Source organism: Tamandua tetradactyla, chromosome 2, assembly GCF_023851605.1.
Source record: "Tamandua tetradactyla isolate mTamTet1 chromosome 2, mTamTet1.pri, whole genome shotgun sequence".
Lineage (NCBI taxonomy): Eukaryota > Metazoa > Chordata > Mammalia > Pilosa > Myrmecophagidae > Tamandua > Tamandua tetradactyla.
In genome coordinates, this window is record NC_135328.1 from 22,862,742 (window position 1) to 22,882,493 (window position 19,752).

Here is a 19,752-nt window from a genome sequence, read left to right on the forward strand (position 1 = left end):
TCACTGACAATGTCCTAAGCACGGAGGCAGTCAAGAAAACAATTCCACTCACAACTGCAACTAAAAGAATGAAATACCTAGGAGCAAATTTAACCAAAAATGGAAAGGACCTATATACAGAAAACTTCAAAACTTTGTTAAAAGAAACCAAAGAAGATCGAATTAGGTGGAAAGACATCCTGCATTCATATGTAGGGAGGCTATATCATGAAGATGTCAATTCTACCCAAATTGATCTACAGATTCAGTGCAATACCAATTAAAATGACAGCACCTTAACTTTTCCTACTTTGGAAAAGTTAGTTATTAAGTTTATTTGGAAGGAAAGGGGTCTTGAATAGCCAAAGCATCCTAAAAATGGAGGAAAAAACTTAGAGGACTTATACTTCTTGACTTTTGAAGGGTACTGTAAAGCCACAATGGTCAAAGCAGCATGGCATTGGCACAAAGATAGACATATTGATCAATGGAACCAATTTGGGTGTTCAGAAATAGAAACTCAGATCTATGGTCATTTGATTTTTGGCAAGACCCCCAAATCCACTGAACTGGGACAGAATACTCTCTTCAAGAAATGGTCCTGGGAAAAGTGGATATGCATTTCCCCAAAGGAATGAAAGTGGACCACTCCATTACTCCCTATATAAAAATTAACTCAAAGTGGATAAAAGACCTAAATAGGAGAGCCAGTACTATAAAAATCCTAGAAGAAAATATAGAGAAACATCTTTAAGACATAGTGATAAGAGGTAGCTGCTTAAATTTTGCACGCAAAGCACAAGCAACAAAAGAAAAAAATAGATAAATGGGAACACCTCAAGATTAAACACTTTCGCGCTTCAAAAGACTTTGTCAAAAAGGTGAAGAGGCCTTCACCTTAATGGGAGGGAATATTAGGTAACCACATATCTGATAAGAGTTTGATATCAAGCATATATAAAGAAATTCTACAACTCAACAATATAAGGACAAATAGCCTAATCATTAAATAGGTGAAAGGTATGAATAGACATTTTTCCAAAGAGGAACTACAAATGGCTAAAAAGTACATGAAAAGATGGTCACCTTCATTAGCTATTAGGGAAATGCAAATCAAATTCACAGTGTGATATCATCTCACATCTATAAAGATGGCCCCTATTAAACAAACAGTAAACTACAAATGCTAGAGAGGATGTGGAGAAATAGGAACACTTATTCAATGCTGGTGGAAATGCAAAATGGTACAGTCACTGTGGAAGTCAGTTTGGCGATTGCTCAGGACACTAAATATGGAGTTACCCTATGACCCAGAAATTCCACTACACAGTATATAACCAGAAGATCTGCTAGCAGGGACACAAACAGACATTTGCACACTGATGTTCTAGCAGCATTTTTCACAATTGCCAAAAGACAGAAACAATCCAAGAGTTCATCAACTGAGAGTGGTAAACAAATTGTGTTATATACATGTGATGGAATATTATCCAGGAGGAAGAAGGTATGAGGTCCTGAAGTATGTGGCAACATGGATGAACCTTAAGGATATAATGCTGAGTGAAATGAGCCAGAAACAAAAGGACAAATATTGTATTATTTCACTAATATAAACTAACTAGATAAATACAGAGCCTTAAAATATAGAACATAGGGTACCTAGAGATAGACAGAAGCTAGAGAATAAGGAGTGGTTACCTAATATGTGCAGAATTGTTGATGAGGTTGAACTTAAATGTTTGGGATTGGATATCTAGGAGATAGTAGCTTTTTTTGTACTCATAAGTAATAGTAATGAATTGTAGGTGAATTTGATTGAAAGTGGTTGTTTAAAGTCACGTATCTAAACAAGTTCTTGCATGAACCACTACAAATGTGAAAAAAAATAGAAGGCTATATGGGGAAAAAACATAGCAAGTGCAAACCATGGACTATAGTTCACAATGTATTTTAATATTCTTTCATCAACAGTAACAAATTTTCTACACCAATACTATGGGTCAACACTAGGGTGGATAAGCAGTATGGGAGAATTTGGACTTTACTTTTCATTCTTATTTCTGTTCTAGAGTAATGAAAATGCTCTAAAACTGATAATGGAGATGTATATGCAACTATGTGAGGATGTTGTGAGCAGTGACTAACTTTGGATGATTCGTGTGGTGTGTGAATATATTGCAATAAAATTTAAAAAGAAAACAGAAAGATACAAGTGGTGGAGATGATGTGGAGAGAGAGAGAACCATTCACTGTTGTTAGGGATGTAGAATGGTGCAGCCTCTCTGGAGGGCAATATGGTGGTTCCGCAGGAGGTTAAGTACAGTGTTGCCATGTGATCCTGTAATCCATTTACTAGGTATACACTTGGGGCAACTGAAAGCAGGAATGCAAAGGGACACTTCTACACTAGTGTTTATGACAGTATTATTCATGAATGCAAATGGATGGAGGTGACCCAAGGATATACTGACTGCTGAGGAGAGGGGTGAAATGTAGTGTAGACATATGATGGAATATTACACAGCTGAGAAAGTAATGAAGTTATGAGGTATGCAACTAGGCAAATGAACCTTGAAGACATTATGTTGAGTGAAATAAGCCAGAAGCAAACGAACAAATATTATACGTTCTCATTAAAATAAACTAACTATAATGAGCTAACAGTGAGATTTAAATTCGAGATCATAGGTTATCAGGAGAGAGCAAGTAGGCAGAGAATGGGCAATCAATGAATAAGGAATACAGAATGTTCAAGAAGGCTCATTGTAAAGGTTCCTAGACTGTAAGCTCACATTTATTCCTCAGTTTAACTGTTATTTCTAAATTCTGATTTGCAGAGCTCTTTGTGTATAACCTGGTCATTCCCTGATATGTTGGGTTATCTGTATGATATCTGAAACTCGATATAAGTAATGCAGCTCTGAAAGTCAGCATTACTCCAGACAGCAGCTGCTAGAAAAACTTAAAAAGAGATCAGACTTCAATTAGAAATATGAATTACACTGATCTGGTTAGGACTAAGGTAAATCAGAATACAAGGTAAAGGATGATTTTGTTGGTATTTAAAACTTCAATATCTGTGTGAAACTAAAGGAAGACATGTTATTTTGCCCAAAGTTTAAATTTTCTGTACCACACTATCTAATTTAACCTGTCTGGTCAGTGTATTCAAACAAACTAGTTACATGAAACCTAGAATAGGTAATGAGTTCAACTTTTTCTGTATAGATTATTGTAATACCCTGTTACATTCCAGAATATTGGGGACAGAAAAATATATTTAACCAGTTTGCAAAGTCACATGAGGAAATAGAGAAAAAATGAAGAACTATTAAATCTCCCCACCTGTGGAATTCCTGATATTCTTTTAAGAATTAGGGACTTCCAATTTAATGAGCAAGGTATTCGATCTTGAGGATTGCCCTTAAGAAATTTATTTCTGTAGTGGAAAAGCTAAGTCTACTTATAATTATGCTATGAGCCACACCTAGAGACCTCCTTTTGTGGCTCAGTTGTGACCTCTCTCTAAGCCAAACTGCAAATAAACCCTCCACCAAATGGAATATGACTCCAAGGGGTATAAGTCTCCCTGGCAACATGAACCATAACTCCAGAGATGAACCTGACCCCGGTATCATGGGATTGACAATGCCTTCTTGGTCAAAAGGGGAAGAGAAGTGGAATATAGTAAAGTTACAAGGGCTAAGTGATTGCAAATAGAGTTGAGAGGTCATTCTGGAGGTTATTCTTACGCATGCTTCAGCCAAATATTGCAAATTGCCACAAAATACCAATCCCCAACCGAGAGTATTCCTGAAACCCCTAAAGAATACCCTAGGCTTTATCTAAGACTCTTTAAAAGTTTTATCTATTAAGTTTATCTTTTCAGAATTTCAAGACTCATGGTGACTCCCATGCAAGATGAAACCAGAGGTACGAGGCTCTCCAAGAACAGGTACCAGTTTCATTCCTCTACCCTATAATGTCAAAAACTCTTCAGCATGAAGAAATTAGAATGCTCATTATCCAGATATCCCTGAAGATTTGAGAGAACGCTCACATGAAAAACAGTTGCTGTAACTGATAAGTTAGAATATTACAAATGATTATGATTATTGACCCACTTAATAGATATTTCCTTTTAGTTTCTAGTGTATTAAAATAGCCAGAAGTAAATACTTGAATTTTCAAACTGTGATCCAGTAGCTTTGATCTTTGATAATAATGTATAACTGTATAACTTGCATTGTGACCATGTGAGTGTTATTACCTTGGGGCTGACACCCCCTTTTCCAGTGAAGGGGTAGATGAGTAATAAAATAAAGACATGCATGAAAAAAATCAGTTGCAAAAAAAATAAATAAAATAAGGGAGCACCCAGACTGCTCTACCTCTGAAATCTTAAACTGTAGCCACCAACTCTCAGAATGAGACCTTTGTTTTCCTTTCTTATTTCTTGATGGACTAACTTCCTCTACTCAAGATCTGAAAGCCCAAATACTCCGATCCTTGACTTTTCTTTACACTTGTGAGCCCTGATCCTTATGTTGATGATGTCATTCTGAGCCTGGCCCCCAGATTTGTTCGTAAGCTACTCTCTCCTCAAACTCTCTTGTACCCCGTTATTTTCCCTCACTCCTATAGGCTAAACTCCATCCCTCAGTTTATGATAAATGTTTAGTTTGTTTATCACCTTCCCCTCTCCTTTATGCTATAGTTGTAATAAGTACCACATATACATGTTATAAACTCAACAATGTTATGTTATAGTTTTTTGGCTTGCAATAGTTGCATGTTTTTTTTATATTACATCTATATATGTTTCAGTTTGCTAGTGCTGTCAGAATGGAATATACCAGAAATACATTGACTTTTATAAATGGGATTTATATAGTTAAAAATTTTCAGTTCTTCAGAGGAAAGTCAGCTGGCTTTCCTTTGCCTTTTTCTTCATATGGAAAGGAGCGTGGCAATGTCTCCTGGCCTTCCCTCCCAGCTTCTGTGTTCAAACATCTTTCCCCAGGGCAATTCCTTTCTGTATCTCCAACCATCTGGGTCTGAGCTGACTCTTCGCTTGGGCTCTGAGCTTGAGTTGAGTTGTGCTTTGCTGTACTGTGCTGAGCTGTACTGAGCTGTCTCTCTTCTTTTTAAGCCTCACTCATTGTGGGCGGCACACCACTTGACCAATGTACTGGTTTGAAAGGATTTATGTACCGTAAAAAAGCCGTGTTTTAATCCCAATCAATCTTGTACTATTCAGTGTATTGGCTGAAACTTGATTAGGTTATCTCCATGGAGACTTGACTCAATCAATTGTGGGTATTAAACTTGATTAGATGGAGGCATCTCTCCACCCATTCTACATGGGTCTTGATTAGTTTTCTGGAATTCTATAAAAGAGGAGATATTTTGGAGAGAGTTATTTTGGATAATGAGGAGAGAGCTGCAGAACCACAACAGAGGGATGACAGAACCACAGAGTCCACCAACCAGCAACCCTTGGAGATGAAGAAGGAAAATGCCTCCCAGGGAGCTTCATGAAGCAAGTGGCCTGGAGAGAAAGCTAGCAGATGCCACTATGTTCATCATGTGCTCTTCCAGCTGAGAGAGAAACACTAAACATCATCAGCCTTCTTGAACCAAGTATCTTTTCCTGGATGCCTTCAATTGGGCATTTCTATAGACTTGTTTTAATCTGGACACTTTCACAGCCTTAGAACTGTAAACTAGCAACTTATTAAATTCCCCTTTTTAAAAGCCATTAGGTTTCTGGTATATTGCATTCTGGCAGCTAGCAAACTAGAACAGCCAATAACAGATGTAATCAGTCATAGCTGAAATTCACGATCACCTGGCCAAGTCGACAATTGAACCTAACAGTGACAGTGAGCACCCCTTGTCAATTTGGAAACCATACAAATCACCTCAGATCATGCTTAATCTATAAATAGAAAACAATAACATTTTTTTCTAACAATGCTCATCTGTCATGCATGCAATGCACTGAATGTTTCCATATACAAAAAACACCCATTGCATCACAATGTCACAAAAGCCTTAAATCATTCCAGTAATAATGCAAATACAAACTGAAAAATAGTACAAAATCTCATCAAAGTGGGTTACAGGCATGTTCTGTCTCAAAGCAAAATTCTTCTCTGTCTGTGGACCAGTGAACTAAGAGTGAGTTATCTGCTTCCAAAATGCAAAGGAGAACAGTATAGGATAAATGATCCCATAGCCATAGGAAGAAATTGGAAGGAAAAAAGGAGTCACCAGACCTAAACAATTCGGAAACCTGAAGGGTAAACTCCATTAGACTTCAAAGTCTGAGAGTTTTTCATTCACAGCCTTTGGAAAGCATCAGTCCCACCCTTTCCAAGGCCCTATGCATTGCCCCTGTTCTTTCCAAACACTAGGATGAGGGTTGCAACATGAGGAACATTGGAGAGACCACCTTTTTCTTGGCCTCACCCTCCTCGTGCATCTGGATGGCACCTGAATTCTCTGCCATCTCTGGTGCACATACTCAACGCCTTCAGAAAAGTGGGGTGGCAGCCAGGCTACCTCTAATCCCCAGGTAGTGTACTCCACCCTCTCCAAGGCCTGGAGCATGAGAACTCTTCCAGATATTGAGACAGAAGGTCTACCCTCTGCCTCTGGGGCAAACTCATACCCTCCACATGCACAGGTGGATCTGCTATCTTGGCCTGAGGCTTCTTGGCTTCAGACTTTAGCTTCCATGGTACTGCCTCTGAGGTCATTTTTCCTTCTAACTGTCCATTTTCTGTCCCTTCCCGTCCAGACTGACAGTGGATGCACTTATACAGGTCTCACACAATATTTGTTGACTTGGCATGTAGCACCGAGATGCAAAAAATATCAGACAATAGGGTTGCACAAATAGCTTTCTGGATAACTCCATCTTCAACCTTGGCTTGTCTTATAATGACTGACTAGTTTCATGCTTGGTTAAATCCTAACTTGGGGCACTATTCTCTGGGGTCTAACTTTCTGGAAGCCCAGAATTTCCCAAACCATCGATTTCTGGGTTCTTTGTATCCAAAAGTTCAGTTCTTAGCCTGCCCCTCTCTTGTTGCACTTTACTATATGAATCAAGAAGAAACTAAGCTGAATCCTTCACCTTTAACTTGGAAGTTCCCTAAGCCAAGTGTCACAGATTATCACATTCAAATTCTCCCTTTCATCCAGCACCAGGATTCAAGTTTTCCAAATTTTCTTCCACCTTAAAACAAGGATTGCCTTCCTTCCAATTTGAAACAACACTCCTTCAAAGCTTCAGTGGAAGTAGAGTTCATAATTCTTTTCAAAGCAATCTAGGTTTTTCTATCAAGCTCCTCACTATACTTCTAGAATCCTTCCCCTAGCCATTTAAAAAGCCATTCCAGCATATTTGGTATTTGCAAATGCAGCAACACCCTACTCCTCTGGTACCAAAATCAGTTTTAATTTTCCAATACTGCTGGGATGCAATACGCAAGAAACAGACTGACTTTTATAAAGGGGATTCAGCTGGCTTTACCTTATCTTTCTCTGTCACATGGAAAGGCATATGGGAATGTCTGCTGACCTTCCCCCTGGTCTCTAGGTTCACATAGTTTTCCCCAGGGTGATTTTTTTCTGCATCTCCAAATGTGTAGGTATGAGATGGTTCTGAGTTCTGAACTAAATTGTGCTATGCTGTGCTGAGCTGTACTCAGCTCTTTCTCTCTCTTCTGAGTTCTCCTTTTAAGCTTCATTCATTGCAGAAGGTACATCTCTTGCTGTTGATTTAAGCCCGCAGCAACAGAATAATTGGGCACCATTACCTGTCCAAGTTGACACCTGAACCTAACTACTATGCTCCTATAGGCTAAACTCCACCCTTCCATCAATGGTAACTGTATAGTCTATTTTTTGCTTTCCTCTGTCCTTGATGCTATACTTGCAATGAATATTACATCTATATATGTTATAAATTCAACAATGCTATGCTGCAGTTTTTTGGCTTTAAATAGTCATATATATTTTTGTTTGTTTTATGAAACAATTTTTATTGAAATATATTCACATATGATACAACACATTCAAATTGTAAAATCAGTGGCTTTTAGTGTAATCACAGAGTTCTACATTCATCACCACAATCAATTTTAGAACATTTTCATTGCCCAAAAAGAAAGCCCCCAACCCCCTGGCATTCATCTCTCACTCTCTCTAGACTTCCCTAGCCCTACATGACCACTAATTTAATTCTGTCTCTACATATTTATTCACATTTACATTTTGTACTAATGGAATAATACCACATGTAGTACATTGTGCTTGGTTTCTTTCACTTAGCTTTATACTTTTATTTAGTTATTGCTATTTTTAATTAGAGAAGTTGTAGATTTACATAAAAGTCATGTATAAACAGCCCTATTGTTGGCACTTTGAATTGATGTGATGCCTTTGTTACAATTGACGAAATAATATTAAAATATTACTGTTATGTATTTGCATAGTTTGCATCAGGTGCATTTATTTCAATATACCACCCTATTATTAATGACTTGTAATGTGACAATATTTGTTATAATTCATGAGAAAGCACTTATATTTGAACCATTAACCACAATCATCATCCACAACAGAGTTAACTGTATTGTACAGCCCCAAACTTTATATTCTAACCTTCTTTCTAGATGCTCATACAACCGAAAACTTCACCTTTCAACCACAGCCACATGCATAATCAGTGCTCTTGAGTACATTCACAATAATGTGCTACCATCCCCTCTATCCATTTCCAAACATTTACAATAGATCTAGTTAGAAATTCTACACAAATTAAGGATCAGCTCCCCATTCTATACCCACATTCTCTCTCCTCATAACCTATGTTCTAGATTATAATTCTATGGGTTTGCTTATTATAATTAATTCATATGGTGAAATCATATAATATTTGTCCCCTTGCATCTGACTTATTTCACTTAACACAATGTCCTCAAGGTTCATACATGTTGTCACATACATCAAGACTTGATTCCTTCTTACAGTTGGATAATATTCCACCATTTATATATACCACACTTTGTTTATTCATTCATTATTCGATGGGGACTTGGTTTGTTTCTATCTTTTCACAACTTGGAATACAGCCACCATGAACATTGTTGTACAAATGTCTGTTCGCATACTTGTTTGCAAATCTTCTGGATATATACCAAGTAGTAAGTTCAATAGATCATAAGGCAACTTTATACTTACCTTCCTGAAGAAACACCAAACCATCCTCCACAATGACTGTAACATTTTTCATTCCCACCAGAAGTGAATAAATGTTCCTATTTCTCCACATCCTCTCCAACACTTGTAGTTTCCTACTTGTTTAATAGTGGCCATTCTAGTAGGTTGAGGAGATATCTCGTTCTGGTTTTGATTTGCATTTCCCTAAAAGCTAGTGAAGCTGAGCATCATCTTATGTGCTTTTTAGCCACCCAACTTTCCTCTTTGGAAAAATGTCTATTCATGTGGGTTTTTTCCAGTTTTTAATTGAGTTGTTTGTCTTTTTATTATTGAGTCATAGGATTTCTTTATATATTCTGGATATCAAGCCCTTATAACATACATGGTATCCAAATATTTTCTCCAATTGAGTCAGCTGCCTTTTCATCCTTTTGACAAAGTCCTTTGAAGCACAGATGTATTTGATTTTGAGGACTAGTCACTTACCTATTTCTTCTTCCATTCTTTGTGCTCTGGGTGTCAAGTCTAAGGAACTACCACTTATCACTAGATCTTGGCAATGTTCCCCTGTATTTTCTTGTAGGAGTTCTGTGGTACTGGTTCTTATAGTTAGATCTTTGTTCCATCATGAGTTAATTTTTATATAGGATGTGAGTTAGGGATCCTCTTTCATTCATTTGCTTATGAATATTCAGTTATCCCAAAACCATTTATTGAAGAAGCTGTTCTTAGTAGTTGAGTGGACATGGGAATCTTGTCTAAAATCAATTGACTGTACATCTAAGGGTCTATTTCTGAACTCCCAATTCAATCCCATTGATCGATATATCTATCTCAATACAAGTACCATGCTGTTTTGACCACTGTGGCTTTATAATATTCTTTAAAGTCAGGAATTGTGAGATCTCCCACTACATTTTTTCTTTTACAAGATCTCTTTGGTTATTTGAGTCCCCTTATCCTTCCAAATAAATTTGATAATTAGCTTTTCCATTTCTGCAAAGTAGGCTGCTGGAATTTTTATTGGTATTGCATTGAATCTGTAGATCAGTTTGAATAGAATTGGCATCTTAATGATACTTAGCCTTCCAATCCATAAATACAAATGTTTTTCTATATATTTAGTTCTTCTCTGATTCCTTTCAGTACTGGTTTTAGATTTTCTTGCAAGTCCTTTACAGCCTTGGTTAAGTTTATTCCTAGATATTTGATTCTTTTTGTTGCTATTGTAAATGGAATTTTTTTTTCTTGATTATGTCCTTAGAAAGCTCATTACTAGTATATAGAAACATCATCGATTTTTTCATGTTGATCTCAAATCCTGCCACTTTGCTGAACTTGTTTTGGCTCAAGTAATTTTGTCTTAGTTTTTTCAGGATTTTCTAAATATAGGGTCATGTCATCTGCAATATGAAAGTTTTATTTATTTTCCAACTCAATGCCTTTTATTTCTTTTCCTTGTCCAATTGTTCTGCTTAGAACTCCCAGAACAACGTTCAACAACAGTAGTGGCAGTAGGAATCTTTATCTTGTTCCTAATCTTAGAGGGAAAGCTTCCAATCCCTTGAATATGATGTTAACTGTGGGTTTTTCATATATGCTCTTTATCGAGTTAAGGACGTTTCCTTTGATATTTACCATTTGAAGTGTTTTTATCATGAAACGACTCTAAATTTTGTAACAGGTCTTTTCTGCAGAAATTGAGATGATCATGTGGTTTTTCCATTTTGATTTTTTAATATGTTATATTACATTAAGTGACTATCATATGTTGAACCACCTTTGCATACCAGGAATAAAGCCCACTTGTTCATGGTGTATGAATCTTTTAATATGCTTTTGAATTCGACTTGCAAGTATTTTGTTGAGAATTTTTGCATCTGTAGTCATTAAAGAGATTGGTCTGTTATTTTCCTTTCTTGTAGTATCTTTATCAGGCTTTGGTATTAGGATGGCACTGGCTTTATATAATAAGTTAGGCAGTGGTCCCTCCTCTTCAATTATCTGGAAGATATGAGTAGGAATGGTATTAGTTCTTCTTCAAATATTTGGGAAAATCCATCCGTGAAGCCATTCAGTCCTGGGTTTTTCTTTTTTGTAGGTCTTTGATAATTGATTCAATCTCTTTACTACGGATTGTTTGTTGAGGTCTTCTACTTCTTCTCAAGTCAGTGTAGGCTGTTCATGTTTCTAGAAAGCTGTCCTTTTCATCTAAGTTGTTCTGTTTGTTCCTAAATTTGTTCATAGTATCTACTTATGAACCTTTTTATTTCTTCAGAGATGATAATAATTCCCATCTCATTTCTGGTATTATATAGTTGCATCTTCTCTCTTTTTATCTTTGTCAGTCTAGCTAAGTATTATCAATTTTATTGATCTTCTCAAAGAACCAACTTTTTTTATTCTACTCTTTCTTTAATTCACCAATTCATTTATTACTGCTCAGATTTTTGTTATTTCCTTTATTCTGCTTGCTTTGGTAGTCATTCTCTGTTCTTTCTGCAATTTCTCTAGTTGTTCAGTTAGACCATTGATTTTAACTCTTCCTTCCTTTTAATGTATGTTTTCAGGACTATCAATTTCTTTCTCAACACTGCCTTCACTGCATCCCATAAGCTTTAATAAGTTGTAATCTCATTTTCATTCTTCTCAAGACATTTTCTAATTTCTCTTAAAATTTCTTTCTTCTTTGACCCACTGATTCTTTAAGATCATGCTGTTTAACCTCCATATATTTGGGGATTTCCTCTGTTTGTTATTCATTTCCAGCCTCATTTCATATGATCAGAGAAATTGATAATTTCAATGTTTAATTTTTTACATTTGTGTAATTTCAGTCTTTTTAAATTTATTAAGACCTGTTTTGTGCTCCAACATATGGTCTATCCTGGAGAATCTTCCATGAGCACTTTAGATGAATGCATAGCCTGCTCTTTTCAGGTGAAATATTCTATAAATATTTGCTAGTCTTGTTCATTTATCACATTATTTAGGGTCTCTGTTTCTTATTGATACTGTGTTTAGATGTGCTGTTCATTGGAAAGTGTGGTGTGTTGAATTCTCCCACTATTATTGTAGAAACATTTATTAGTCCTTTCAGTTCTGCCAATGTTTGCCTCATGTACTTTGGGGCACCTTGATTAGGTGTATAATATTTATGATTGTTTTTTCTTCTTGTTGAATGCCCTTTTTATTAAAGTATTGTGTCCTTCTTTATCTCTTATAAGATTTTTGCTTTTCAATTTTATTTTCCTTGATATTAGGATAGCAGCTGGAACTTTTTTTTTTGTTTGTTTTGTTTTGTTTTGTTTTTGTTACTACTTGCATGGAATATCTTTTCCTAGCCTTTTACTTTCAACTTATTTGTATCTTTGGGTCTAAAACGAGTCTCTTCTAAACATCATATTGATGGAGCATATTTTTTAAGCCATTTTGCCAATCTGTGTCTTTTTATTGGGGAGTTTAATCCATTAACATTCAATTTTATTACTCTAAAGTCTGCATATAATTCGACGTTTTTATTCATTGGCTTTTATTTGTCAGATTTATTTTTTTCTCTCATTTTCTCCTTAAGTTTCCCTTACTAATGCTCTTCATTTTTTTACCCTCCTACCAGGTCTCTTTCCTCTCTTTTTTTTCAGCTGACAGAACAAAAAGTATTTGCAAAGTCAAATACAAAAAGAGGGGGGAAAAAGGTGAAATATTAAACTTCCCCACTTGGAGAATTCCTGATATATGCACAAGCATTGGGGACTTCGAATTTAATAGGCCAATCCCTCGATCTTGGGGCTTGCCCTTAAGAAACATATTCCTGCAAAGGAGGAGCTAAGCCTACTTATAATTGTGCCTAAGTGTCACCCTAGAGAAACTCTTCTGTTGCTCAGATGTGGTCTCTCTCTCTAAGCCAACTCAGCAGGTAAACTCACTGCCCTCTTCCCTAGGGAGGACATGATTCCTCGGGGTGTAAAACTCCCAGTCAATGTGGGACTTGATTCCTGGGGATGAGCCTGGCCCTGGCATCGTAAGACTGAGAAAGCCTTCTTGACCAAAAAGGGGAAGAAGTGTGCCTCTTTCTCCACGTCCACACCAGCATTTGTTGTTCTCTGTTTTTGTTTTTTTTTTTATAATGGCCATTCAAGTGGGTGTCAGATGATATCTCATTGTGGCTTTGATCTGCATTTCCCAAACAGCCAGTGCAGTTGAGTATGTGTTCATATGCCTTTTTGCCAAGTATATTTCCTTTTCTGAGAAGTGTCTGTTCATGTCTTTTGCCCATTTTTTAATTGGGTTGGTTGTCCTTTGTTGTTGAGTTGAAGAATCTCTTTATTTATTCTGGATACTAAACCCTTATCTGATATGCGGTTTCCAAATATTGTCTCCCATTGCAAAGGCTACCTTTTTACTTTCCTGGCAAAGTTCTTTGATGCACAAAAGTGTTTAATTTTAATGAGTTCCCATTTGTCTATTTCTTTCTTCCATGCTCGTGCTTCGGGTATAAGGCCCAGGAAACTGCCTTCGATTACAAGTTTGATAAGGTATTTCTCTACATTTTCTTCTAAAAGTTTCCTGGTCTTAGCTTTAATGTTTAGGTCTATGATCCATTTCGAGTCAGTTTTTGTATAGGGTGTGAGATATGGATCTTCTTTCATTCTTTTGCATATAGATATCCAGTTCTCCCAGCACCATTTATTGTAGAGGCTGCTGTGTCCCAGGTAGGGTTGGCTTGACTGTGTTACCAAAGATCAATTATCCATAGACAAGAGGGCCTGTATCTGAACACTCTACTCAGTTCCATTGGGTAGTACATCTATCTTTATGCCAGTAACACGTTGCTTTGACCACAGTAGCTTTGTAATATGCTTTAAAATCAGGTAGTGTGAGACCTCCCACTTCAATTTTCTTTCTCAAGATATTTTTAGCTATTTGGGGCACCATTACCTTCCAGATAAATTTGGTTATTGGTTTTTCCATTTCTGAAAAGGAAGTTGTTGGGATTTTAATTGGTATTGTGTTGAATCTACAAATCAATTTGGGTAGCATTCACATCTTAACTATTTAGTATTCCAGTCCATGAAAGTAGTGTACCCATCCATTTATTTAATTTGTAATAAAAGTATGCTGAATGTGAGTATGATAGAGGGAGAAGAGCTGGGGGCATGAATGAAACCAGAAGGAAAGATAGAGGATAAAGACTGAGATGGCATAATTCAGTAATGCCTAGAGTGGACAATGATGGTGATTAAATGTACAAAAAAATGTTTTTGTATGAGGGAGAACAAATGAATGTTAATATTGCAGGATGTTGAATATAGATGGCGTACAGGAAGAAGTACCATCAATGCAAGTTAGGGTCTACAGTCAACAATAACATTGTAATTTGCTTCTACTAAAAGTAATAAATGCATTATGCCAAAACTAAATGTCAACAGGTGGGGAGGATGGGAAAGGGATATGGTTTATATGTGGAAGAAAAGGAAATGTCTTCAGATAGATTATGGTGGTGAAGGCATGTCCATAAACTTAGGTTGGATTGTATGATGTGTGAATTAAACTATTTACAAATGAACAGAGAGAAACAAGTGCTAAAGAAAATGTGGAGAAAGAGATGTACGTATTTACTGTTAGTAGGGAAACTGAGAGGTCAATCCCTTGGAGGGCAGTATGATGCTTCCACAGGAGGCTAGGTGTGGGGTTTCCATATGATTCTGAAGGTGGGGACATGAATGGACATTTGCACATTGGTGTTTATGGCAGCAGTGTTCCCAAACCACAACAAATGGAGGTGACCTAAGGGTACCAACTGAGTAATGGAAAGGGAAACTATGGTGTATATATGCGATGGACTATTGAGCAGCAGCAAAAAAAGAATGGAAGTTGTGTGGCATGCAACTAGGTGAATGAACCTTAAGGACTGTATGTTGAATGAAATGACAGGAACAGAAAGACAAATGTTATCATGTCTCAATCATATGAACTAACTATAAAATAAAAACTCGGTGCACTAAAGTAGAGAGCATGGGTCATCAGGTTGAGACCTATTTGTAAAGCGTCCTAAAGTATAAACTCTTACAGGATTCACATATATTCAGAAGGTGTAACTCTTATTTCTAAATTCTGAGATACTGAGCTGTTTGTATATAACCTGGTCATTCCCAGAAACTTCGGATATTTATGTAACACCTGAGACTCACCATTAGAGTTCTGAAGCTATAAAGTCAGCAGTACAACATACAGGAACAGTTTAAAAAGTTGAAAAAGTAATCAGACGTTGAGTAGAGAAATCAATGTAGCTGATCTGGATAGGGCTAAGGTATAGCAGAATACAGGGTAAAGGATATCATCCATATTTTCAAACTTCAACTTCTATGTGAGATGAAATGGAGAGACATTTATTTGGTGCAAAGTTATATTTTGGGTTGTACATTATCTAACAACTTGTATGGTCAGTTTAGTTGAACACCATAAGTACATGGAAACTTGAATAGGGTATGAGATTTTGTTGGTTTGTCCAGATTAGTGTGATGCCACAGTATATCCCATAGTAATCTGGGTAATGAATAAAGAAGCATTTCCAAAGTACTCTTGGGGGTATCCGGAGAAAGGAGGAAATATTCAACTTCCCCATTTGGAGAATTTCTGTTATTCTCACAAACAGTAGGGACAATGAAATCAATAGGCCAAGCCTTCAATCTTTGGGTTCTCCCCTATGAAACTTACTCCTACAAAAGATAGGCTAAACTTACTTAAAATTAGGTCGAAAAGTCACCCCCAGAGAACCTCTTTTGTTGCTTAGATATGGCCTCTCTGTTTAAGTCAGCTTGTCAGGAGAACACACTGCCCTCCTTCCTACATGGGACATGACTCCAAGGAGTGTAAATCTACCTGGCAACATGGGACAGAAAGCCTGGGATAAGCCAGGACCCAGCATCAAGGGATTGAGAAAGACTTCTTGACCAAAAGGGGTGTTCTAGCTAGCTAGTTGCCAGAATGCAATATACCAGAAATGGAATGGCTTTTCAAAAGGGGAATTTAATAAGTTGCTAGTTAACAGTTTTTAGGCCATGGAAATGTCCCAATTAAAGCAAGTCTATAGAGATGTCCAATATAAGGCATCCAGGGAAATATACCTTTATTCAAGAAGGCCAAGGAAGTTCAGGGTTTCTCTCTGTAGTGGAAAGGTGCATGGCGAACAAGGTCAGCTTTTCCTCTCTCTCTACTGAGTGAGAGGAAAGGGCACATGGCAAACACTAGTCATCTGCTAGCTTCCTCTCCAGCTCCCTGGGAGGCATTCTCCTTCTTCATCTTCAAAAGTCACTGGCTGGTGGACTGTCTGCTTCGTGGTGCTGTGCCATTCTCTGCTCTCTCTGAATCTATAGCTTTCTCTAAAATGTCTCCTCTTCTATTGAATTCTAGTAAAGTAATCAAGACCCACTTGGAATGGGTGGAGATATGTCACCATTCACTTAACAGCCAATCTTGAATGAGTCACATCTCCAGGGAGATAATGTAATTTAAATTTCAGACTTGCAGTACTGAATAGGGATTAGAAGAAACGGCCGACTTTACAAAACGGGATTAGGATTAAAACTTGAGTTTTCTAGGGTACATCCTTTCAAACCAGCACAAGGGGCAAGAGAAATGAGACAAAATAAACTTTCAATGGCTGAGAGATTTCAGAATCAAGAGGTTGTCCTGGAGGTTATCCTTATGCATTATATAGATGTCCTTTTTCAATTTGTGGTGTATTGAAGTGGCTGAAGGGAGGTACCTGAAACTGTTGAGCTGTGTTGCAGTAGCTTCAATTCTTGAAGATAACTATATAAAGATATAACTTTTACAATGTAATTGTGTGGTTGTTAAAGCCTTGTGTCTGATATGCCTTTTATCCAGGATATAGGCATTTGAGTTTTAAAAAATGGATTAAATAAATAAATAAATAAAAGGGGGGGACAAATAAATTGGGTAAATGGAAATATTAGTCAATGAGAGGGAGGGGTAAAGTATGGTATGTAGGAATTTTTTTCTTTTTTCTTTCTATTCCCTTTTCTGTAGTGATGCAAATATTCTACAAAATGATCATGGTGATGAATACACAACCTGTGATGATATTGTGAGCCACTGATTATACACCATGTATGAAATGTATATGTGTAAAGACTTTTCAATAAAAATATTTTTAAGTCTGTTTAATTCCAGGGTGCATGGGTAGTTCAGTGGTAGAATGCTTACCTTCCATGAGGGAAACCCAGGTTTGATCCCTGGACCATGCACCCTGCCAAAAAAAAAGGTTGTTTAATTACAGGATGCTACATTTTTAAAGATCTTAACTTCCCTGGAATAATCACTCCTCAGAGTGTCTGGTAATTTAATATTAGCTTTTATGTTTCAAGCAGTTACCAAGCTACTAATTAGTTGTACAACCAAATAATGTCTATTAGAGGGTATAGCAAAAGGTGTATCAGTAGAAAAAGTGTGAAATGGGAAACTTATGCCTTGGACTTTAATTAAGAAATAACTCTTTCAGAAGTAGAATTATATTATACCCTATCCTCAAGCACATAATAAAAAATATGGATTATGGTAGAGTATACAGAAAGGATACAAAACAGTTCAATTTTGAGACAGAAATTTGTTCTGATATAACAAAAATAGTGTGTCTTACTTTCTTAGGGTTGCTGTAACAAACTACCACAAAGTGTATGGCTTAAAACAATAGAAATTTATTTTTTTACAGTTCTGGAGGATAAATTCCAAAATAAAGGTGTCAGCCAGGCCACACTCCTTCTGAGCCCCTTAGGAAGAATCCTCCCTTTCCTCTTCTAGCTTCTGGCATCTGTCAGCAATTCTTGGCATTCCTGGGCTTCTAATATGTTTTTCCAGTCTCTGCCTCCTCCATTTTCTCAAGTCCTTTCCTCTACTGTTTCTATATCCAAATTTCCCTCTTATAAGGACTCCATTCATATTACATTGGGGTCTACCCTAATGCAGTTAGACCTTAAATTAAGTAATCACTTCATCAAAGACCCTATTTCCAAATAAGTTTACATGCATGAATAGGGTATAGGACTTAAACATTTTGGGGGAATCTTGTAGACCATGGTATAAAATATTGTCTTAATCTAAGTGATGGAAGACTGAGTGCAGTAAAGTCCAAGGGTCATAATATGTATAATTTTTTAGGCGAATCCTGCCTGACCCATTGCAGTCATGGTTTGGTGCCCAGAATGGATAAATCCAGATATGTAGCACCTTTTATGCGAATGCTTTCCTAACCAGACTTATTAGTGATTATGTGTATTAACATATAATCTAGTTATATTGGCCATATTCCACAAAAGGACAATGCCTATTAAGAACTAATATACATTATACAAAAGCAAAATAGTATAATAAAACACATTATATTGATTGAAGCCCACAGCATGGAAGAAATATCTTGAGCAACATAATGAGAACAAAAATAAAGAACATGTAAATGCTCTTTAGAAATAACTGGGAAGGTGACTGGAGTTCTTGAAGTCATGCAAAATAGAGATTAGATTATCATAATTTAGTTATAAAGAGAGAACCTCTAAAGTATGCTGAAGTTGGGTTACTTCAGATAACATGCCTTTTAATTGTTTTTTGCCTCAAAAATATAAGTGGAGTTAGGAAGACGTGAGACAAGGGAATATGTCAGATAGGATTTATGTGATTGTAATTGGTAAAATCCAACTCAAATTGTATTTTTATAAAATGATAACAATTCATAAATTGAGGAAAATGGTAAATCTGGCTTTAGCTATAGCTGGATTCAGTAAAGTGACATCAGACACACTATCTCACCTCTGCTTTCCTTCTTAACAAGGCTCTCCCCATGAACTAGCCAAAAGGGCTAGCAGGAGCTCCAAGATCACATTCCACCAGTTTGAAGACCCTTGCCAAAAGTGTTTCTCTTTTTTGACACTGAGGCAGAAATCCAGGTATTGCATTTGGCTACTTTGGCTCAGGTCACTTGCAACACTATATCTATCAGCATAATGAAGTCATCTAGGGGAATGGATGTCCTTTTGCACTGTCAAGGGTTTTCCACGATTACTCCTAGGACAGAGAGTAAGATCCACTCTACCCAGTACAACATGAATTAAGAGTGGGGGACTGTGGTTCCTAAAAGAAAAATTTACATCATTTTACAGGAAGCAGAGATGGTGGACAACACAAACAACAGACATTCACTTCAAAAGGAAAGAGTAAGAAAAGAGTCTGAAAAGAAGAAGAAAAAAGAGGAGGAGAAGTAGGTGATGAAAGAGAGGGAGGAAGGAGGGACATAGGAAGGAGGGTAAGAGACAGAGGGAGAAAGGAAGGAGGGAAGAAAGAAGATAGAAGGTCGTGATATTTGTCTTGATGACAACGTGACTTTTACAGGACCAATTGGCAGACCTCCTTACAGCTGGAAACCCAGCAGTTAAGGCATTATACAGAAATGTTTACCTAGAATGGGATTCCCATATTTGGCTTCATAAGCACTCAAGTTCCCAGACAGGAGATTGTGCAATAGCC